This window comes from Monodelphis domestica, chromosome 3, assembly GCF_027887165.1.
Source record: "Monodelphis domestica isolate mMonDom1 chromosome 3, mMonDom1.pri, whole genome shotgun sequence".
NCBI classification, from domain to species: domain Eukaryota; kingdom Metazoa; phylum Chordata; class Mammalia; order Didelphimorphia; family Didelphidae; genus Monodelphis; species Monodelphis domestica.
In genome coordinates, this window is record NC_077229.1 from 85,946,292 (window position 1) to 85,972,222 (window position 25,931).

Here is a 25,931-nt window from a genome sequence, read left to right on the forward strand (position 1 = left end):
TCCTTATATAGGGAATTTTCTCTTATGGCACCTCCCCTAAGTTCTCCCATCTACCAATCACAGTAGACTTTTTTCAAAGGACAGACCATTCTTAGTTTACAGCTAAGACGCTGTAAATTTTTGAGTAATTCACACCAGGAAAGCTCTGAGTAAGTTTCTCACCTCTTTGTTCCTTGTAAATTCACAAGTTGCCTGACCTTTATAGGTACTTAGCCCCCTTTTGTATTAGTCCTAAAATAGGCATGACTTAAAGAACTTTTTGTCTTACTATAAGTATGGGTTTAAGTACTTTTCATTGTTTAGCAAAGAGTTTACAACTTTATCTTCCCCTAGGGCAGACTTAAGTAGGGGTGGAATAGATTCCTGATCTAAGTAGAGTTCTCACATTCCTGATCTAAGTACCTTCACTGCCCAAATAGAGATTGGTCCCAATGGGGAATTTTCTTAACCCAACCTTATGAAGTAGGGTCTGGGAAATTTTTTAAGGTTCACAATCCTAACCTTATGAAGTAGGGTCTGAGAAATTTTAAGGTTCACATGTGAAAAAAACTGTCATCATGCCACGGTGGAGAGGAGGGGAGGAGCTCCACCTGAGTCCCTCTGCCTTTCTAGTACAGAGGAGGAAGAGAACACTCTGCATGCCATCTTTGGCATGTATGCCATAGATTTGCCATCATTTGGCCTAGGCCTTACCACTCCTTCTATCTTGGAACAATACATAGTATTAATTCTAAGACAGACCGTAAGTCTTAAAAATGAAGTATGGCAGGCTTCCATGAAATCTTCACTAGCTCACCCTAATAATAGATATACTATAGGACATTTGAAAAGTATGAGTAATAGATTAAATGGTTTTAAAAGTTTCTTTCAGCTAAAAAATTCTAAGAACCTAAATTAAACTATGATTTTAAAAAATCCTTGTTCTAAAAAAGTTGGGGCAGTCAGCAGAACCAGTATTGGTTAGGGTGCCTAGTTCCAATAAAATGCCACAGTAGTGACTCAAGCCAGGGATTTGGCCAAGACCCCAAAGGAGACTTAAAAAAGATAAGACAGTGGGTAGCTAGGTAGCTCAGTGGATTGAGAGCCAGGTCTAGCAATGAGAGGTCTTGAGTTCAAATCTAGACTTTTCCTAGCTATGTGACCCATGGTAAGTTACTTCACCCCAACTGCTTAGTTTAAAATAAAAATAGGGGGGTGAACCCCCCCAAATAACCTCTATTTATGGATGTAGGATAGGGATAGCTACTTGAATGAGTAATTTCATTGGGGGAGGGGGAGGAACGGACTGATAACAAATGAGGAAATTGCCTTTACCAATGCAGGTTCACACCTTCTTCAACATTTAAAATAATCTCTGAGAGTTGCTTAGAACACTGAGAGGCCCAGTGACTTGCCCAGTAGATGTCAGTCTTCATGGTTTCAAGGTTTCTAGCCATTGTGCCACAATGCTTCTGTAAAAGTAACAAGCATTCTTCTTTGTGGCTATTTTAAGATGATGACTAATACTTATTTTGTTAAGTACCAACAACTAATAATTCAAAGACAATAAGGAGTTGTTGTTTGTTTGTTTGTTTCAGTAAAAAGGGGCACTCATAACAATGCAAATAAAAACTGGGAAATCACTGAAATTGGACCAAAAGTCAAAGTCCACAAAAACATGTCTTTAATTTTTTGCTTCCTTATTAAAGTTAAAGTTTAAAAAAATCATATTTAATAAGACAGCAAATATATTGCAGAGAAATCAGTGATTAAAAACTATACTTGCTGAACATATGGTTTAGAAAGTAAAAAGTTGTTACTAAAATCATATAGGAGAAAACTGAGAATGGAAATTCATTGATTTAAGGATTATGAGAGCTAGTTAGGAATCACCTCCACAACAGATATGAGAAAGGAATCTAATTTCTTCTTGAAATCCTCTGTTGTCTGACTATGCCCCTCTATCACCCACTTACAAAACTTATTTTTAAACTCATTAGTATTTTCCATTTAACTCTATTTAATATTATTTTATTCAATTTAGGTTATTAATTCTAAAAAGTCAAGATCTTTTTGAATCCTGATGCAGAAATCAGTGTTAATTCTCCTTTTCTGAATTCCTGATATTTGCAAAGTATGTCAACTAAACTTCATGATAAAAATAATAAGCAATAGCTAGGGTAAAGGACAAATACCCTGAGGCACTCCTTTCAAGATGACATAAGACTGGATATTGACTTTAGGCCCAGTCATTCAAATAGTTGTGAATTCACCTAAGTGCACTATTATCTTTCTCACACAAATCTACCTCAAAACACAGAATTTCAGGGCCAAAGGGGTATTTCAGAAATTAACTAATCCAATGACATTATTTTAAAGATGAGGAAATTGAATTTTAAGGTGTTAAACGACTTAGTCAAGAATATATGACTACCCCAACTGACCACTATTTGGACCCATAAGTGCCAAGACAAGGCATCATATGTAGAGAAACTCAGCTCTCCAAAATATCCTATCATAAAGACCCCCCCAAAAAAAGAGTCTAGACTCTAGATAAAATACTAAAAGAAGACAGAAGCACCTCTATTAAAACCAGAAATACAAATGACAAAATCAGTAGTGGTTAAATGCATTACACCAAAAAAGCCATCCCAATCCCAAGTAAATAGACTGGAAGCCTATGAACTTACGGAAAAAAGGACACAAGAGACAAAACATTGGGGGAAGGGAGGAGATAGGATGGGAACCAAATAACAAAAATAAAGCATATGTATTGCAACATACTAAATAAAACAGCAAACATGTTACAATAAGATATTAAAATCAGACTGCAGGGGCAGCTGGATGGCTTAGTAGACTGAGTGACAGGTCCAGAGATGGAAGGTCCTGGGTTCAAATTTGACTTCAGACTTATACAGACCCTGGGCAAGTCACTTAACCCCCCCCCCCCCCATTGCCTAGCCCTTACTGCTCTTCTGCCTTGAAACCAATATAAAGTATTGATTCTAAGACAGGGCTTTAAAAAATCAGACTGGATTTATACCAAGTTGGTTCAATATCTTAAAAATTATAGACCACACTAATTACACAAACAATAAAAATCATGTTATATCAACAAATGCAGAACAAGATTTTTACAAAAAACAGCACTTCTGACTTTGTTAAAAATACAGTACTCTTTGAACAAACTATGATATTAATGGGATATTATAATGCCATAGTAAAGATTAAAAAAAAAGTTCAGCAAAACATGGGAAGACTTGCATGAATTGATACAGAATGAGAAGAACAATTCATAAGAATTCTGCTCTAGATTGATGCCTGAATAGAGACAATCTAGATTCTTTTTCAGCACCAGGAAAAATGATACCAAAAGAGAGAAACTACCATAATGTATCTTTCACTTCAGAGGTATAGAAGAAATCAGTCAAAAGCAAACAGGAAATTAGAAAGAGGGCTACCATAGCCATCAAAGTCATGTCTGCATACACAAATAAGTATAATTATTATACTAGCATAAAAAGCAAGCAATATGCAATAGATGTTAGTGTTTCCACATATAATCTACATTGTATATGCAAGTGTCCTTTATGTTTACTAAATTAAAAATAAAACACATATATTTGTTAACAAGCAAATAAATAAAATGTTCTTTAGTATTATGAATAGTGTCTAACTTAAACCAAAAGTAAGCAGTTTCTATAATAGAGGGACACTTAGGGAGACATTTAAAATTCTAATCAAGAATCCAACATCAACAAAAATCACAATACCAGTTGTAAATACTAAAGTAATCATTTAATACTTAAATACTAAAGTATTTAAGAAAGGTGCAAAAAGGCCTTGAAGCTTCTTCAGGAAGAATATCAGACTCCCCAGGTGAATTTTCAGAGCTCATTCAACAAAATTTGGACTTCTTGCCAGTAGATAATACTCATCTCTTCTCCCTCTATATTACTTCACTTGGTGATCTCATCAGTGCCCAGAGATTTAATTACTATCTATGCTGATGATTCTCAAATCTAAAACAACCCCAAACTCTCCACTGACTTCCAATCTCATATCTCCACTATCTTCCAGATATCTCTTTCAAACATACAGTAGACATCTTAAAATCACTATATTCAAAATGGAACTCATTATTCCCCCTTAAACCTCCTCTTACCATTTCTTTTAGTGTAGAGGGCAACATCATCCTCCCAGTCTCTCAACCTTGAAACCTAGGTGTCATCTTGAACTTTTTGATCTCTCTCAGTCTCTATATTCAATCTGTTGTTGCAGAGGTGAAATCAATAGGCCTGCACATCTTATATGTGCCCCTTCTCTCCTCTGTCACTGTCACCACTCTAGTGAAGGCCCTTAACACATCGCACTTAGACTGTTGTTAGGTTGGCCTGTTTCAAGTCTCTCTCCACTCAAATGATCTCAATTCAGCCACTAAAGTGATTTTCCTAAAATTCAAGGCCAATCATATTTCAAACACAAACACAGAGAAACACACTCTTACTTCTCCCTTACTCTCCCCCCAATCTCTCCCTTCCCCCCCCCCAACTGGTTCTTATTACCCAACAGGTACACTTCCTTCCAGTGACAATGAACTCCTTAGCTGTCCCACAAAGATGATATTCCATCTCTCAGCTCTAGGCATTTTCACTGGCTATGGCCCCAATGCCCTCCCTCCTCCCATCTACTCGCAATTACTGACCTCCTGACCTTTAAGTATCAACTAAAAATCCTACCTTATCCTGGAAGCCTTCCTTAACTCCTATTACTTAATTCCAGTGCTTTTTCTCTTTTAATGAATTCCTATTTATGGGTGTGTGTGTGTGTGTGTGTGTGTGCGCGCTCGTCCCTCTGTTCCCATTGTCTCCTCTATTATGATGTGAGCTCTGTGAGGGCAGGACTTGTCTTTTGTTGCTTTTTGTTTCTCCAAAGCCTAGCATGGGCCTGCACAAATTAGGTTCTTAATATTGATTAATGGATACTTCAGAACTCCCCTAGGTCCATAAACTGGTCTCTATGGGACACTAGTTCCTCTTACATTGATAAATTTAACAAGGGATTAGTTTCTTCCAACCTGAGTGTCCCAACTCTGTGCTGCAAAACAGTTACTTGGCACCCTGGGCTCTTTAAAGAAACCTCAGCAGCATTTACTCAAGAAGAAGACACAGTTCTTTAATCAAACTGGATGCTGACAAGTCCTATTCATTTGTCTAAAGCAAACTTTCAAGAAACTAGGCTATCACTGGAAGAAGAATCAGGTCACATTATCAACAACTGATAAGAGAAACAATAAACTGATTTTCAAAGTGAACTTAATAGAAATGAATGAGAAGACCTCAGTGAACTTCTATCAAAAGGGAAATTAGCTGGAGTTGAAGAGGTACTTCCTGAAGAGTTAAAGAAGTAAAATGTAAGTAAAAAAAGTAAGCACACACCCCCAAAACCTTACCCAAGGAAAAGTTGACTAAAAAACTAAAATAGAAGTTAATGGCTCCATGAGACAATAAGAAATATTAAAAGATACTCAAAAGACTGAAAAAATAGAAGAAAATGTTAGGCATCTGATAACAAAAATGAACCTTAAAAAAGTGGATCAAGAAGAAAAAATTTAAGAATTTTTAGACTAGGGGCAGCTAGGTTGCTCAATGAATATAGAGCCAAAACTGGAGATAGGAAGTCCTGGGTTCAGACATGGCCTCAGACACTTCCTAGTTGTATGCCTCTGGGCAAATCACTTAAACCCAACTGCCCTAGGCCCTTACTATTACTCTTCTGCTTTAGAACTAATACTCAGATTGATTCTAAGACAGAAGTATAAAAAAAAAAGAGAATTACTGGACTATCTAAAATCCCAAGAAATATTTTAAGAAAGATAAAAGAAAGCTCTCCAGATCTCTTGGAACCAGAGAGTAAAGCAGAAATAAAAGAATCTACCAGTCATTTCCTAAAACTTAAAAATGAAAATACCCCAAAATATTATAAGCCAAAATCCAAACCTTTCAGGTCAAAAGAAATGTACCACAAGCAGCCAGAAAGAAAGAAGTCAAGAACCAAAGAGTCACAGACAAGATCATAGAATTTAGCAGTTTAAGTTAATGACCATCAAGGGTCATAGAGGGTGTTTAGTTAGACAGATATTCTGAGCATAGTTGCTTTATATTTTGATGATTCTAAAAGAAAAGTGGAAAGAAAGGAAAAATACACTAGGAGGAGGTGGGGAGTGGAATAATCTCAAACAATCATACAGCATACAAGAAGTGAATACAATATGGGGCAATTTTGTTGTTCAGCCCTGTCTCACTCTTGGTGACCCCACTTCAATACCATCCATGGAGTTTTGTTTTTTGAAGATTTTATATAATTAGTTAATTTAGAATATTTTTCCATGGTTACAAAAATCATGTTCTTTCCCTCCCTTCTCCCCACCCCCCTCCCGTAGCTGACACGCAATTCTGCTGGGTTTTACATGTGTCATTGATCAAGACCTATTTCCATATTATTGATAATTGCACTAGGGTGGTCATTTAGAGTCTACATCCCCAATCATATACCCATCAACCATGTGATCAAGTTTTTCTTCTGTGTTTCTATCCCACAGTTATTCCTCTGAATGTGGATAGCATTCTTTCTCATAAATCCCTCCAAACTGTTCTGGATCATTGCATTGCTATTAGTAGAGAAGTCTTAGAGTTTTCTTGACAAAGATACTGGAGAGATTTGCCATTTCCTTCTCCAGTAGATGAAGGTAACGAGGGTTAAATGATTTGCCCAGGGTCCCACAGCTAGTAAATGTTTGAATCCAGATTTGAACCCAAAATTTTCTGACTCCAGGTCCAGTGCCCAATCAACCTGCCTCACAGGTAGGGAATGGGTAACACCTGAACTTCATTATCATATGAACTTATCAAAAGAATATACAGGTGAATGAATGCATGCATGTGAGCAAGCACATGCACACATATGCATGGATTTGGGCATCAAAATATATTTCATTCAATAGGGAAACCAGGGGTGGGGGGAGGGTTACTTTTTTTAATATCAATGAAATATATAAAATTTATATTACTTCATTTTTTCCAATTACACATAAAAATAAATTTTAAATTCATTTTTTTTATTTTGAGTTCTAAAATCTCTCTCACCTTTCCCTCCCTCTTCTGAGACAGCTAGCAATATGATAAAGATTATATAAGTGCACTCATGCAAAACCTATTTCCATCTTAGTTATGTTGTAAAAGACAACACAGACCAAACAAAACAAAACAAAAAAAAACACAACCTCAAAACATGGGGGGGAAATGAAGTAAAAAACAGCATGCCTTGAGATACATTCAGACTCCAACAATTCTTTTCTCTATTGGTGATAGCATTCTTCATTATAAGAGATTCAGAATTTTTGGAATAAATAAGAGAGTAGAGTAAGGGAAGTATTACTCATATGCAAAATAAACTAATGAAATACAAAAACATTTATAGCATTTCTTTTTTTAGTGGCAAAGAATTGAAAAATGAAGGGGCACTCATCAACTAGGGAATGGCTGAACAAGTTATGGTATATAAATGTGATGGACTACTATTGTACTGAAAGAAATGAAGGGGAATTCAGGTAAACCTGGGAAGACATATATGAATTAATGCACCAGAACTAGAGTAGAAACAGAACCACCAATACAGTGATGACAATATTGTAAAGACAAACAACTTTGAAAGACAGTAATTCTATTCAACACAACCAGAATTTTGAAAAGCTAATGATCAAACATGCTACTCACTTCATATGACAGATTCAGAGTGTAGATTGAGACATTTTTTGGACATAGCCAATATAGAAATGTTTTTACAATAACAAACTAAATGCAGTGAAAATTTGAAGTGAAATCTTTTACTATTATTTCACTTCAAAGGAAAAAACCTTAAAAGCAAATTTATTCAATAAAATTCTTGAATGAATCTTTTATGTATCTTAGATACTAGAAAGTAAGAACAAGAGTAATTCTTCAATAGATATCTGGTCAAAGTAAATGAAGTTTTCAAACAAATCCCAAGAAAAATAAAAAATTAAAAACAACTTGGATACTCTTAACTCATACCTAGAGATAGTTAAGATGATAAAAAAAGAAAATGACAACTAGAAAGAAAGTAGGAGGACAAGTACATTTAACACAGTATTGACAGGACCAAGAAAACTGGTCCAACCATTCTAAAAAGAAACTTGGGATTATAGATAAAAAATAATTAAACTATGTATAACCTTTAATGAAACAATACTAGACAGATATCCCAATAATATTCAAGAAAGAGGTAAAAAGAATCTGTAGATATAAAAATGCATATAAGCAATACTTTATCATATCAGCAAAGAACTGGAAACAAAAAGATGACCCCATGAATTGGGACAAGGAAGAGAAAACAATGGCATATAAAAATAACAACAGAAATAATAACAATAATGCTAGCATTTATATAGCACCTTAAAGTTTACAATACATTTATTAATATTACCTCATTTTACATTTGCAACAACTCTGAAAAGTAAATGGTAATATCATTCCCCATTTTCGAGATAACAAAACTTAGGCAAACAACAGATGTGAAGTGACTTGTCCAACTAGTATATATGTGAGGTCAAATTTAAACTCAGGTATTGCTACTTTTCAGTCTAGTGCTTGTAAACCTCAAAATTTCTTAGACTTATAAATGTTGGAAATTTCACCATTGGGAAATTTCATACTTGAAAAATTTCCTATTGATAGTGGGTCTTGACTATTGGAATGTGAATCCCATTGGCATGGGAGCTTCCTTCTCTTTCCCTTCTTAAGATTACTTTAGGACAGAAACCCTTTGCTGAACAATGGAAAGGACTTTGACCTATGCTTAAGCATAGAACAGGAATTTCTTTGAGTCATGATTGATTTTAGAATTGATACAATGGAGATACTTGAAATCAATCTCCACCCTATTCAATCCTAACAGGATTGAGTAAGGGCTGCAGCCTAGATCAAAATTTAATTATTCCAATCTCTACCCTACTCAGGTTAACAGGATTTAGAAAGGGCTGTAGCAAAGGAGCAAAGATTTAATTATTTGAAAATATGACCTTCAACAGACATGTGCAAAGCCTCTGGGCGGTCCTGGGTTAAGCTAGAGCCTCCATTGGCACAGGGAAATTGATGGACAGTGATTGGTAGATGTGAGAACTGAGGGGAGGTAATTTGGATGGTTTCCTTAAAGATCAGGGGGGGTTGAGGAGTTGGCCGGAGTGGTTGCGGTGTGCTCTGAGAAGCTTGCTCTGAAGGAAGCTGAAGGTGGGGGCCCCGGAGACTGTTTCTCCATTTTGGTCACATGAGTAATAGGGACTGATCTCCTTTCATTGCCCCAGCTATCCAAGGGCTTGGGCCTTTGGCCCAGCCTAAACAGAAGGGGTATTTAAGCCCTATTCCCTTCTCTCCCTTTTTCTCTCTCTCTATCCCTAATTCCTTTCTTACTCCTATTGTAATTAAACTCCATAAAAGATTTACTGCTGACTTGAGTTTTCATTTAGGAATTACATAGCTGAATTCCTTGGCGACCTTAAATTAATATATATCAGTCTTTTAAAGTGATTCCCTTGTCACATGCTCTACCCAATACATAACCTAGCTGAATATAATAGAGTATTATTGTACCATAAGAAATTATAAAAGAGACAGGAACCTTAGAAGACATACAAACTGATGTAAGTAAAGAGAACCAATTTATATAATGACTATGGCACTATAATAGTAATTTAAAGATTTCAGAACTATGATCAATGCAATGACCAATCATGACTTTAGAAGATAAAACAATAATTCACATTCATCTCTTGGCATAGAAGTAATAAAGTATAGAATAAAATATACATTTTCTGATATACTCAATGTGTAGATTGGTTTCTCTAGGCTGCATTTATTAGTTGCAAGGAAGAACTTTCATTTATTCTTTTATATAGAGAGGGAAATTTGTTCAAGGGAAACAGGAATTTTGAGATATATATTTTAAAAATTATGATATATTAATTATTTAAATCTTACCTCATCTCTAGGGCTGACTTTCTAACTGAGTCACCTAGCAGCTCCCCAAAAGTAATATTTTTTTTTAAAAGAAGAGAATGTCAATGAAACACTTAAAATTACAGCAAAGAGAAATTCTTGGCTTGATATACAAAGCTTCTTTTGCTATTCTGTCTATGAAAATGTGCATAATTGTTGATGTTTGTCAAATTCATAACAAAAATAAAAAATTTAAAGACAGAGAATGTTTAAAATATTCCAAAACGTAAAATTAGTAAATAACAGACTCACTGAATTGAAGGTGATCTGAGATGCCATATAAATAAGGGTTCTTAATCTTTTTTTGAATCACAGACCACTTTCTCAGAATGTTTTAAATGCATAAAATATAAAAGATTATAAAAGAAACCTATTGCACTGAAATAGTTTTTTGTTTGTTTTAAGTTCATAGACTTTAGGTTAAGAATCTCTAATCCTTGGGGCCTGCCAGGTGGTTCAGTGAATTGAGAACCAGGCTCAGAAATGGGAGATTCTGGGTTCAAATCCCGCCTCAGACACTTCCTAGTTGTGTGACCCTAAATAAATCATTCAGCCCCCACTGCCTAGCCCTTATTGGAACCAATACACAGTATAGATTCTAAGATGGAAGGGTTAGGATTTAAAAAAAGAATCTCTGGTAAGGATTTAAAAAAAGAATCTCTAATTCAAATCCAACCTGAACAAGAATGTCCTCAATTAACATATTATTAACATATTGTTCACATATTTCTTGAACAAATGGGGGGGGGGCATGGCTGTTAGCGCAGAATGTCAACCCATTTCACTTTTGGATAGCTATGTTTTCTGTCTATCAATATAAGGTAACAGAGTGGCTAGAATTTGAAATGTTTTGATCTTTAGATTAATGATCTTTCCACTATCATCAGGCCAATCTAATAAACAATAAATTATCAATCCTCACAAAGTACCTGATATAATATGAGCAGGAATATGTTTTATTTAATATAAAATAAAATCACTTAATAGATTTTTAAAAAATCAACTCACTAAATATGACCAATACTTTTGGTGATACTAAATCTGTTATTCAGAATGGTAAAATTACAAATAGTTACACTAAAAATTAAGTATAAGTTGATGTCAAACAATTACCTGACTCCTATGTGCAGTAACTCTTGGCTACATCAGCTGGCCATATATGAAGGCTAAATCAGTGAGAAAATAACTTCAATCTGTCGATGAACCTAAAGTAAAAGAAAATAAAAGGATAAAAATCACTTTACACTGATGTGAAGATTGTTGATAATTTTAAATCCTAATGACAGTCTCTCTCATTTGTTGGTCTTATACATAAATTTGAGCAATCTTCTTATCTCTACCCTTACCGTCTGCTGTTTTAGAATCAATACCAAGTAAGGGCTAGGCAACTGGGGTTAAGTGACTTGCCCAGGGTCACTCACCTAGAAAGTGTCTGATGCCACATTTGAACTCAGAACCTCCCATATCCTAGCCTGGCTCTCTAGCCACTGAGTCACCTAGCTGCCCCTTTTGCTTATATTTTATTATAAATATATAGTAGATAATAAAAGTCTACTCATTAGAAATAGCAAGCCAGGGATCTAGTCCATAAACATTTAAGCACCTAGTAGGTGCCATGTACAGTGCTAAGTGTTGGTGATACAAAGACAAATAAATGACAGTTCACTCACAATCTAAAATGAAATTGGGAGAGGGGGAAGGAAATCATGACTTAATCCAAGAAGAGTGCCTTGGGCTCAGGCTCTCCTTAAAATGGAGAATCTGGGAGGGCATGTTCCATGTCCACTCTCCAATCTCTCACCAAAGAAAAGCTCCAGAGGCAAAGAGGGATTTATAAGGAGATGAAAGTTTCAGTGCTGATATGATCTTGCAGGATAAGTAGTTTGGTAGAAAATCCTACTAGAACTTGGGTACTAGTTCCTGTTCCTGAGTTAACTCTAGATGTGATCTTAGGCAACTCACTTATCCTCTGAGCTTTGGTTTCCAGATCTATTAAGAAAGGGAACTTGTATTAAATAATAATAAAAGCTTTTCTCACAACACAGAGAGACTGGCAATACAAGTATTTATTGTCACACTCATTTTAGATTGAGAAAATGGGATTCAGATATTAATGAACTTACCTATGGTCACATGACTATTAAATTCCAAAAGTAAGAGCCAAACTAGGCATCCTGATTTCAGTCCATTCATATTACCCTTTAAGTAATTCCTGTCAATGCTCTCTAAGGTTCTGCCTGTGATATTCTCTGGTCACTACATTAGGAAAAATTAATGATTAGGATAAATTAATACCAATACTTTAGTTATCATTTCACAAAAGCTTCAAGGCAGGCTAATGAGCAGAAACCAGAATAAAATTATTTTTTTCCTTTCACATTAAAGTCAATGAATATGATTATGAATAAGACCATGGTCAGGAAGACTCATCTTCTTCTTGAGAGCAAATCTGGCTTCAGACACTACTTGTATGACCATAGGCAAGTCATTTGCCCCTGTTTGCCTCCATTTCCTCATCTTTAAAATGAGCTGGAAAAAGAAATGGCAAACCACTCCACTATTTTTGACAAGAAAACCTAAATGAAGTCACAAAGAGTTTAGGCTCCTGAAACAACTGAATAACAAACAGCTACAAAAGGGAAACATCTTCACTTATTTTAGAACCTAATAATACCCTATGAAATTTAAATGTATTTGTATTGTCTTTTAGGGAGCTATACAAAATTTACTTTGACTTCTTATAGTATTTTCATATGAACTATTATTTAATGTGTCTTAAAACATAGTTTCTTATCATGATTTTTTTTTTTAAATAACCCTTACCTTCCATCTTGGAGTCAATACTGTGTACTGTCTCCAAGGCAGAAGAGTGGTAAGGGCTAGGCAATGGGGGTGTCAAGTGACTTTGCCAGATTTGAACCTAGGACCTCCCATCTCTAGGCCTGGCTCTCAATCCACTGAGCCACCCAGCTGCCCCCATTATGATTTTTTTTAAGCCCAAACGTGGACAATTTAATTCTACTCAATAAGTATCCAGGACATGTAAAGTTCTGTGACCGATCCTAGAGAAACAAAGACAACTTGCAGCATTGGAAGGTGGACACACAACCTCTGCCCTCAGGGAACTTTTTTCTATTGGGGGAAATTAAGAATATTTAAGAAGATAAATAAAGGGAAAGGTTTACTATGAACACTGGGCTGAGTGTTGAGAAAAACAAGCAGGGCTGAGTGTTGGGAAAAACAAAGATATACATAAATACAAAATGAGGGGGGAAAGGATATAACAACTTGGGGTGGTGTGTATTAAGAAAATCTTCCCATTCAAGGTAGTACATGAGTTAAGCCTTAATGGGCTTTAGATGAGACTTAAAAATTAAGTCTTAAAAAGCTAAGGACTTTAAGAGGAAGAAATGAGAAAGAAGCATTGATCTTGCCATTAGCCCACTTTAACTTCCACCTTGAAAATCTCAAAAATTCCTTTATCTGAACATAATTTTAATCCTTCCATCTCTCCCTAATTAGGCTTTATTACTATGAAATATATTCTTTATATTCACTCCAAGACCACCAACTCTTCACCCTTCAGAGCTTTCCCAGGCCATGACTCTAATATGGCTATACTCCTAACTTCCCAATCTTGAAATCTTGGTTAAACAGTTTTACTCTACACTATCTTCTACTCCTTAAGTTTCTTACTGTCTTGTCCTGTACTTGGTCATTGACAAATACCAACTTTGGCTCTTCCACCATTCCCACAAATTACTAAAAATTTATGTTATCTAATCCTAAATCCTCGTCTTTCCTATTATTTTCCCTGGTCCCATCATCCTTTCCCAATCATCTAAACTCTCATAAATAGATATCATCCTTCACTCTCTTATCTCTCCCATATCCAAACACTTGCCAAATTCTGTTAGTTAAACCTTCTCAATATCTCTATCAAATATATTCCTTTCTCTCTTCTGACACTTCCAATATTCTAGGACAGGTTTTCATCACCACAAGCCTGGACTCTCGCAACAGCCTTCTTTATCTCTTTGCCTCAAAAACTGTATTCACTCCAATCCATCCTCCACTTAGTTGCTTTCAATTTTATCATTTAGTACTCAAAGAAAAAAAAGTGAAAAAAAAAAAAAAGAAAATCCCACCCTCCAAGAACTTACATTCTGTAAAGGAAAACAACATGCACACATTTCAACAAACATTTATTAAGCACTCAGAGAGTCCAGAGCATTGTGACATCAAGTTAAAGACTAGAGTCACAACTTTGAGGGAGCTGCCATTCCTACAGAAGGAAAAAACAACTACTGTTAATATACATTAAGCACCTTCTAACTCAAAGTCCCCCTGGGGAAACAAAAGACAAGGGGGGAAAAAAAAGAGTAATCCAAGTTCTTTAGGAGTTTACATCCTACTAGAGGAATATATACCAAGATAAGCAAAAATACAAGGAAGCCCATACAAAAATGAATTCCAGCAGTTTCCAGAAGGAAAATAAAATAGACATGAGAATGTATTCAAGGCACTGATGACAAGAGTCAATAATTCATGAGCAAACATTTATTAAATTCTTATAGTACCAGGCACAATGCTAAACTATGAAGACATAAGCAAACAGTCCTTGCCTTCAAGGAGCTTGCCCACATAATCTGGAAATATTGCTTACAAAAAGTGAGATTTTAACTGAGTAGTGAAAATTAGTCAGGGGAGCTAAGGGACAGAGAAGGGGAGCATTCCAGGAACATGAGACATCTAGGCACAATATATAAATCAAGTACGCAGGTGTGACAGGCAAGTATAGTAAAATGGTAATATTTGTAGAGAATAGTAAAGTATAAGAAGATTTAACTAGAAAGAAGAGATCAGGTTATGAAGTCATCATAAGGGCCTGAAGCAGGGTAAAAAAAATATGAAATGTGTAATGGCAGAAACATCAAAATTTGGCAACAGATCAGATATATGCAATAATATGTTCTACTTTCTGCTCAATTTAATTACCTAACAAAAGTATCTACCCTTCAATCTATTACATTTAAGAACTTGGGGAACCTAGAAACTTTAGTGTGTCTATATGGAAAGGTATCAAAGTCCAATTCCATCAGATTGTGAGATTCTCAAAGGCAGAGATTGTCTTTTGCTTCTCTTTTTATCCTCTGTGCTTAGCACAGTGCCTAACATATAAAAGGCATTAAATAAATGCTTACTGAGTGAATGACTGACACAGGAGCCTCTCTGAATTCAACCTGACTCAGGAACTGATGAAAATTCATATGATGGGAAAGATGTTTACAAAGATAGTTGAAAGTACTTAATAACCTGGGTGCTTAACCAAGATAAAAGATTATATACTCCCTAGGTCACTGGTTTATATGCAGCAAATTTGGCAGAAAGTATAATAAAAAATCTTGAGGATACATCAAATTTCTATCATTATTAAGAGTCTATATGGAAGAATGAAATCTAACAATATAATTTGTCTTGAGACAATATGGTATTTCAGATGTCATGAAAATAAATCTGACTCCTGATGAAGAGAAACTTGTTTAAAGAAAAGCGTAAGTACAATTTGGGGGATTCAGAGGAAGGTTTTAATATTAAAACCTTTTAATATTCTGCCACTTTACTATCCAAAAAAATGGCAATAGTTAAGGGATTGTATAAGAAACACTAGAAAGTCAAATCCTTCATTTGATTAGTAGTAATTCAATATCAATTATAAAGCTGAAATAATAAAATCTATAAACATCCTAATAATCTCTTCCTAAAGTTAGGAATGAGCAATGGTAAAGTGGCTCCTCCTATTTATTAAACAATTTTTTGTGTATACTGATACTGGAGGCAGCTTAATGGTCATGAAGTGGGTGCTGTAAAAAAATCCCCAAGTCCTTTAGAGATCATTACATGCCCTATATGTGCTTCAGTACCCCCTTCTATCCAGAAGCATCTGTGTATTTGTTTATTTTATTAAAGAATTCCTGGCTGCTTGTCACAAAACATCATATAATAACTCTTTACTAATGGATTACATCTGTGTTTTTTCCATTAGCACTAAATATGACATAAGCACAATGTCATATCTCTATGTATAACATTGCCAAAGGATCTGATAAATATATGAACGTATATGTGTGTATGAGCATGCAAATCGATAGATGCAAACACATTCATATATACATATCAGTAGTTCTAAACTTCTTTATGATGTAAAAAGATCTATTAAGTTCAGGTTCAGTGGTTTTCATTGGTGTCCAACTGTTTATGACCCCATTTGGGGTTTTCTTGGCAAAGCTACTGGAATGGTTTGGCATTTCCTTCTCTAGCTCATTTCACAGATAAAAAAAAAAACTGAGGCAAAGAGTTAAGTGTCTTACCCAGGGTCATGTGGCAATTAAGTATTTGAGGTCAGATTTGAAATCAGGAAGATTGGTCTTTCTGACTCCAGGCCTTGGCATTCTATCTACTGTACCACCTAGCTGCCCCTACATATTAATGGTGTAATTAATTCTCATACTAATCCAAATACTAAATAAAATATGAACTGGCTTAAAAAAAGGAAGAAATAGAATAAACCTCAAACATATTTCTGAGATAACCTTAAACAGATGGTTGCCATTTCCAAATAGTTCTCAATCACTAGGGTTTCTAGATTAGTTTCCTTTTTTAAAAAAATCAAGCATTTTAATTAGATAATTTCTAAGTAACCATTTACCTCTAATATTTCTCTACATTCAAAGGTTCATTCAAGAACTAACCTACAAAAAAGATAAGTAGCATCAACAGGGACCATAGCAATATCTGAAAAAAAATTTTTAAGTCCTAACTTTTCACTAACAGTATTTCTTTTTCAAAACTGGTAATTAAAAGATCAAAGAACCCACTAATATTTACCTATGAAATGAACTCTGGAGATATTAGATAGTACAGTCAAGAGTCAAATGAAGTATCTGGCTGGGACAAAAGAAAAGAGAAAGGAAAAGGTCTCAAGGAGATAGAAGCTTAATTTCTTCCAAAGAACTAAAACAACAACTGTGGTTTACTTGGTAGAATAAATTAATTGTGAGATTCAGTAGAAAAGGGAAATGTATTTGTAGTCTAGAGTGCTGTGTTCAAATTCCAGTTATCATTACTATAAATGTGATCTTGAACTAGCCAATTATATATCTGAACTGTTTCCTTATATATAAATCCTTACTAAATATGTCAACTGTAAACTTCTATGATTAAGATCTTTATGAAATATGTAGATAAGCTGCAGTAGATAAAATTTTTAAATAAAAGAAAATTCCATAAAGTCAGAAGAGTACATTATTTAACAGACTTAAGAACACAAAAAAACAAGAGACCATAACATGAAAAATGGCAATTTGCCAGAAAAGTTAGCAACCAAGAGTCACAGAAACTAATGGATATCAATTTCACCAAGTATGAAGAAAAAGAGATGCTATCACTGGACATATATATAATCAAAGGAGGATACAGAAGAATAAGGTCCTAAGAGAACAGCATTTTCAGTGAAACAAAAAAAAAAAAACTGGAAACCATGTGAGTACTCATCTAATAGGTAAACTGGCTGAACAAACTGAGATGAATGTGGGGAATAGTATTGTATCCTAAGAAATGATATAATAAAATAAAGGCAATATGAAAAGACAACACAGAACTTAATATTTTAAAGGGACCTCAGTGAGTATCTAGTTTAGCCCAAACATAAAAGTAATTTCAAGTATAACATATTCAACAACTGAACATCCAAGCTCTATCTGACCTTCAAGGAAGATGAATCCATCACTTCTTGAGGTAATCAACTCCACTTTTTTAGACACTGCTAAGTTAGAAATCTTTCCATATTCAAAGCCTACACTGGCCACTCTGAAACTCCACTCATTGCTTCTGGTTCTGACCAAGTGGTAAGTAGAACAAGTCATTCCTTCTGTATATGAGTCTTTCATATGCTTGAAGATAGCCATCATGTCCCCTTCTCTTGTCTCATTTAGGCTAACTTCATCTAGTTCTTTCAAGACAAATCATTTGACACAAAATTCCAGTCCTTCATTATATCAGTTGTCCTCCTCAGATTATCTTTAGCTTATTATCAATATTCTTCCTGATAAGTGTCATCTAGAACTAATCATAGTATACCAGATGAGGTTTGATGGGGTAAGTCAATCAGTCAGGCAAACATTTATTAAACACCTACAATATGCCAGGCACTAGAGTAAGCAGAGAGCTTTCAAAAAAAGGTAAAAGATAGTTTCTGCCCTCAAGGAGCTCACAATTTAATGAGAGTAGTACAATAGGACTACTGCCTCTTTTAATGCAGCCCAGGATTACATTAGCTTTTTTGACTGCCATACCATATTGCTTACTCACAGTAAGTCCACTAAAACTCACATCTTCATTCAAAATACTAATCCTACTATCTTGTACCTATGAAGAAAAAATTTTTGAATCCACCATCTCTAATGAATTGTCTTATTGTACTTGTTCAAATATTCTTCCCTGTCAAAACAATTTTGAATCCTGATTCCATCTTTCGCTATATTAGTTTTCCTCTCAGTTTACAATAATCTGAAAATCTGATGCATTATCTACATTTTTCTCCAAGTCACTGATAAAAAAAATTGTTAACAGCATAGGACCAATCACTGGAGTACCCCACTAGAAACCTCCTGAGATAATGACACAATTATTAACTATTTATGAATCAATCTAATTGTATTTTCATCTAATCTATCTCTTGATCTTCTCCATGAGAACAGTACAAGGGACAGTTAGGTAGCACAATGGACAGAGCACCAGGCCTAGTGTTATGAGATCCTACATTCAAATGTGGCCACAGGGCCCACAGGACAGTGGGCAAGTTATTTAACAACCCCAACTACCTAGTCCTTACCACTCTTTTGCCTTAGAATCAATAATAAGTAAGACAAAAGATAAGGATTTAAAAAAAAAAGAATAGTACAATATACTTTACCAAAAGTTTTGTTAAAAATATAAAGAAATATCTGAGGAGAGACTCTAAATGAACACTCTAATGCAAATACCAACAACATGGAAATAGGTTCGAATCAAGGACACATGTGATACCCAGTGGAATCGCATGTCGGCTATGGGGGGGGGGGGGCGCGGAGATGATCTTTGTCTCTAATGAATGTTTGGAAATGACCAAATAAAATATTGTTTTAAAAAAAATAAAAATAAATAGCAATACCACCCCAAGGCCTATACTCCAAAGAAATCATACAAAAATATTTATAGCAGTTCTTTTATGGTAGCAAAGAATTAGAAACTTGAGAAGGTAATCTTTCAGGGGGGAATGATTGAACAAAGCTAAAGGAATGTCATAGAATACTATTGTGCTATAGGAAATAACAATGGGGATGGTTTAGGAGACACCTGGGAAGTTTCATATGAACTGACACAGAGTAAAATAAGCAGAAACAAGGAAATTTATACATCAGCACTAATAATGTAAACACATACAACTTTTAGACTTGGCTCTCAATCCACTGAGTCACCTAGCTGCCAATTTTTTTTTAAAAGAGATAAAAGTTCAGAATGAAAAAGATTAATAATAAATAGAGCAGTTTTGGAAGTAATACTGAATTTAAAATATTTTTCTAAAAACAAACTACACATATTAGAAATTTACAAATTCTTATATAAGCCTCTTTTTCTGTTGTTAAAAAAAATCTAAGTACATTATATTCACTGTCCCCTTCATCTACTGGTTTAGTAATCCTGTCAACAAAAGGAAATGAGGTTGGTCTCACATGACCTGTTCTTGATGAAGTGATCCCAATGCTTTGTAATTACCATCTCCCTTCCTAGATGTTCACCAATCATTTCTTCAAAGATCAGTGATATGAATAATGGTGAGTGAACTAAACAGAACCAAGAAAATAGAAATAAGGTCCACAATAATATTAATCTGTAAAGCTTTATATGAACTGATAGAAAGTAAAGTTAGTTAGCACAACCAGGAGAACAATGTATACAGTAACAAATATACAATGATCAACTGTGAAGGACTAAACCATTATTGGCAAAGCAAGTCTCCAAGACAACCACGAGGGACTTGTGATGGAAATGCTATCCAAAGCAAAAGAAAGAAGTGTTGGAATCTGAGTACAGATCAAACCATGCCATTTTCCACTATATTTCCTTCATGAGATTTCTATTGTATTAGTGATTATGTCTTCTATCATGCCACAAGCAATATGGAAATATATTACATAAAAGTACAGGTATAATCTATATCAGACTATTCATCACCCTGGAAGGAGGAAGTAGGGAGACAATCTGAAATTTAAAATGTTAAAAAACAATTCCCCAAAGTGTTTCTACACATAAATGAAAAAACTGTTTAATTGTAAGTTAAAAAATAATGGTGGGGAAATCATGAAATTATAATGTCTTCGCTCAGAGAAGAGCTGAAAAACAAATCTCTCGTTTTTGAAGAAGTTGGGGAGATAGTAATATACAGTGTGTCATATGAGATCAATATATTGGTTAGTTTTCCTGAAATTATTTTTTAAAATGGAAGGCTCATTCAACTAGCACAACAATGCTAAAGCAAAAGGCATCAATAAAAAGTTTTTACAGTATGACAGAGAGCAGTTTCAGGAATTTTAAGATTATGTTACATTATGTTCCTTTCAAAGTTAAATAAACAGTATATGTCTAACAAAATATAACTTGGGACACCCAGAGTTACAAAACTGTGTATATGCCCTTAAGCCCAGCAATACCATTGCTGGAAAAAAGGAAAAGAGCCTACATGTTCCAAAATACTTATAGCAGTTCTTTTTGTGGTGGCAAAAGAACTAGAAATTGAGGGGATGCCCATAAATTTGGAAACAGCTAAACAAATTATGGCATATGATTGTGATGGAATACTACCTAAGAAATGATGAGCAGGCTAACTTAAAAAAACTTGGAAAGATCTATGCAGGATAATGAAACAGTGAAATGAGAAGAAGCAAGAGAACACCATACACAGATGCAGAATTTGCTGGAGGAATAAATCATGAAAGTTACCTCCAAAAATTGAACTGAAAGATGGAAATGTCAAAAACTTAATTTGTATGAACATATCCTGAACAATGCCTTCTGTAATGCAGGAAGGGTGGGGAAAAGCTGAGATACTTGTGGATAAACCCAATTAATAATAATAATGATAACAATAATATAACTTGGCCTCACAGCTGGAGAAGTTGGAAAGGGCTTGAGAAATAATGCTCTACTTTCTAAAAAATATGAGTATTTGAAAGAACTTAAATGAAAGAATGAAAGAAAAGTGCTCGTGGAGGATTTATACAAACATAAGATAATTTCTAGATTAATTTATAGATTTAGTGCTATATCAATTAAACTACCAATTTAATAGATAAAATAAAATATATTTTAAGGAACAAAAAATCTAGCCTATCAAGGGAAAGGAGAAAAGAATGAAAGGGGAATAGCATTTACTGTCTTCAAATTATATTACTGCTTGAGAAATAGAACAGATTAACAAAAGTTAGAGATAAATAAACCAAATAAAACACTGACCAGTACAAAAAAATTATTGTAGATCTCAAAAAAGGGGGAGAATTAGATAACTGCCATCTGTGATTCAAAGGAAAAAATGGATTTTCCACACACTACAAAAATACCCGGAAGAAATGAGACAAAAAATAAATACAACTGAGGAGATACTTTGGAGAATAAATAACTTAGAACAGTAGAAAGAGACAAGCATTAACCAAGTAATATATTCCCTGAAAACTAGAGAGCAAATAGAAATTCAAGGATTAAAACAGTAAAAGATTAGAATGAAATTAAAAAAACTAAAAAAAAAAAGGTAGAAGAAAACAGAAGCCAATTTTTAAAACTAATCTGGATAACTGGATAACTACTCCCTGATGCTACATCTGGATGCTGTGTTTCAAGAAATCATAAATGAAAACCACTCAAATCTATTAATACTAGAAGTAAAAGTGAAGATAGAAGGAATCCAATTACCTCCTGAAAGAAAATCCAGAAGTAAAAAATAAACGGAACATCATAGACAAAATCCAGATCTCTCACATGTAAAGGGGGGGGGGGGGGTGTAGAGAAATGTTTTTACAAGCATCCAGAAAGAAGCAAGAAGTTCAAGTTACAAGGAATTACATACTCAGTAATCACTAAGCATTTAAGTACCTACCACATGCCAGGCATTATGTTAAGTTCTGAGGATAGAAGGAAAGCCAAAAATAGTGGCTCTCAGGAAGTACATAATTTAATGGAAGATACAACATGTAAACCACTGTTATGTACAAATACGATATATAAATGATAAATTGGAGATATTCTCAGAAAGATGGAACCAAAATTAAAAACAGAAAGGCGGCTTCTTAAAGAAGATGAGAAGTTGGCTGATAACATGAAAATTCAGCCAGGGAACTGTACATATCCTGAACTATACATTTCCTGACCTTAGGTTTGGCATCAATGGACAGAAGAGCAACAGGGTGGCAACACCAAGTTGCTTAAGGAAAGATGGGCCCAGGTCAAAAATATAGCAAAAGAAAGTTCCTATGATAATCATTAGTGAGATTGGATTGTCAGTTGCCATCTTAAACTGCCATGTTCAAAAGAATTATCACATAATAGTGATACTTCTGGTCATAGTATCCTGAGATTTTTATAAACCTCCTCCCAATTAGTTAGGCTAATCTTCTCAAAACAGCCCATTGACAAGTCCATATTCAAAGCCCTTCCAACCTGGTAGGGCCTGGTTCTGCCAGTGGTTTTTGAGAGATTAGGATCACCTTCCCATCACAATAAGGTATAAAAAAGGACTTGGGAGGGTATTTGATGACTATAACAATGATACACCATGGAAATCTAGCCACTGATTTGGGCAGATCAAGTCCTTTTGTTGTCTTGTCCACAAAATAAATAAAACCACCTTTTTCTAATCTGCTCTTAAGTGAAGTGAGGCTCTCCTTTTTAACTCACCAGAGAAAGAGTATTGACACTGTCTCAAAAAGCTCCAATACCTTAGAGGATAATCATGTTGCAGTGCCTATATTTTATGCAGTTACAAAGGTTTTCAAAAGATCAGAAGTAATAGCTACACTTTAAACATTTTTAGTTTTTTATAACATCTAACAACATATTCATTTCTGATTATATACCTCCTCCTAGAAACAGCAAGAAGATCTTTGTATAAATAGGATTAAAAAAAGGGAGAGAAAAAAAGTTCAATAAAACTAACCAAGACAGTAATCAAAAGTGGGACACAGTATGTGTGTGCTCTACACCTACAATTCCACAAGTCTACAGAGAAGGTTCATTTTTATCATCTCTACCAGGGGTTAAGCTTGATCATCCTAATTACATGGCATTGTTTCATTTTTTTCTATTCTTGACAGCTACTTTGATGTAATCATTATAAATAGTGTTTTCCTGGTTCTGCTTACTTTATTATGTATCAGTTTTATCTTATGTTTCACCTCCAGCCCAATTATATTTCACTGTGTACCACAGCCTGTTTAAACATTTCCCAATTAATACTGCCAATCAATGAGCAACTACTTTCCCCCCTGTTCTTTGCTATTACAATTATAAAAATATACATTGCAAAATTAAATTTTTTAGTATGTGGGCTCTTTCTGTCTTCCATCTTGCACACATGCCTAGCAGTGGAATATTTTGCTAAAATCATCTTTTAGTTATAAAAGTAACATTACTGAAGGGAAAGTCTGGAAACTTCTAGACAGTAGAAACAAAAATTGATTAGAAGGCAAATAAAAATGCCTTGGGGACAGCTAGATAGCTCAATGAATTAAGAGCCAGGCCTAGAGACAAGAGGTTCTCAGTTCAAATCAGATCTCATATACTTCCGTAGATACGTGGCCCTGGGCAAGTCACATAACCCCAATTGTCTAACATTTACCACTCTTCTACCTTGGAACCAATATACAGTATTAATTCTAAAAGGAAATGTAAGAATTTGGAAGAGAAAGACAGAGAGAAAGATGTCTTCTGCTACTTACTTGGTCTATGTGATATAAATATGCCTTTTTTTTTTTTAACCACAAGGGATAAGCAGAGGGAGAAAACAATCACCTTGACTACACTTTTGTTGAAATCCCATGCAATTATATTTTCAAAAAATTACTTTAATTCTCTAAGCTTTGCTTCCTCAAATAGTCAAATCGAGCTAATAATCCCTACTCTACACACTTAACAAATTTGTTTTTTTGTTCAGTCTTTCAGTAATATTTCTGACTCTTCAAAGTTCCATGGACTATACTTGTCCATGGAGGTTTTCCTGGCAAAAATACTGAAGTGGATTGTTTTTTCCTTCTCCAGTGGATTAAGGCAGTTAAGTGACTTGCCCAAGGTCACAAAGCTAGTAGTCTTTCTGACTCCAGGCCCAGAATTCTCTGCTGATCCAAAGCTGCCCAAGATGATTATTCTAAGCAAACAAAATTAAGGAAAGTACTGTGTGAATAGAAAACTGCTATTTTAGAAGAGACAAGGGAAAGCAGGGGATGTCAGAGGAATAGTTGGTCATTTTTGCTTTTTAAAGACATTTCTTACCCTAACTTTCCTCCCATTAAAAGGCACTAGGTTATTAAAAAGCACTGGATTTGGAGCCAGGACTTCAGTTAATCCCTAGATGATCTTAAGTTATTTCCCTTCTTTGGACCTCAAAATTCTCATTTGTAAAATGGACATGAACTAGTTTATCTCTAATGTCCCTTCCAGCTCTAAATCCTATGACCTACTCCCATTCCTCTACCTTTTGAAGACTGTAATTCAGTAAAGGGAGGTGAAGTAAAATATTCTGAGATAAAAAAAAACAAAACAACTAGCATTTCACTTTCTTCTCTCTCATAGCTTAAGAGGTCTTAAAATATTAACTATATGTTAAAGATATTTTTCTGCCTCTGGACATTGTCTCAAAATATTTAATTGAACTCACTAAATTTGCATGCTTTCATATATCTTGATCATTAAGTTGAAGATAAGCTAAAGGCTTATCTTCCAAAATTTTATATCATCTCCAACTAAGAGATTCATTTAATCCCTAAAGAGATGAAAAACAAATAATCACATATTTTGAGCTAAAAGATATAATTTAAATTAAAACTAGGGCAGAAAGATTTAATTAAGTGACTTGTCAACAGTCACAGACATCAGTGTCAAAGGCAGGATTTAATCCAATTAACTCTTTATATCATTATGAAGTATATAGAAAAATGGTCATCACACATTGTTGTGACACAGGAACAGATCTGAAGATGGAAGCCTATCAATAATATTACCTAGTGATATAATGTTCTGAATTCAAGTTTATAAAAAAGACCTCAAATATTCTCACTGACATAATGGGACTGTAGCTACATAAATCTTGTCCATACTCACTCATTCACTTACTTTTTTACCACTTCAGATATTCTCATCCAATCATGTGCTTCTTTAAAGAATGAGGTTTTCTTGTCAAAGTTTTTCTTTATCTTTCCCCTTGCCAAACACATAATCTTCCCTTCTCTATCAGCTTTAAAGAAAAAGCTAAATTCTCTACATAAATCTGTAATGATTACTCTATAATACTATGAACCTTATTTAAGGAAAACAACACCCAATATAATCTAATCTCTCCATTCTCACATTTTAGTGTTTCCTGCCATTTCTAGTTTCAACATTTCATCTTATACACTTAACTTTAACAATTCAAATTGATCTAGGGGTGTTAAAGTCTGTCTCCTAATCTCCAAGAATCTTCCCTAGATTCAGATTTCTCCTGTTACCATTGCTTTCCTTTCTATTTTCTTTATATTTAAGCCATCTTTTCTTACTTCTCAACTCCAATGCTGACCTCATTTTATGACTAATGTC

At 34.6% G+C, this 25,931-nt stretch overlaps 1 protein-coding gene across 5 annotated transcripts in view; it reads right to left on the reverse strand.

Annotated features, from left to right (window-relative positions):
- Positions 1-25,931, reverse strand: part of GATAD2A (GATA zinc finger domain containing 2A) — a 220,143-nt gene that overhangs the window by 135,316 nt on the left and 58,896 nt on the right. For all 5 annotated transcript variants that reach the window (XM_016432182.2, XM_007489203.3, XM_056822370.1 and 2 more), the window contains exon 2: positions 11,166-11,257. The gene's annotated coding sequence lies outside the window, so the exon portion shown is untranslated. The remainder of the gene's footprint in view (positions 1-11,165; positions 11,258-25,931) is intronic.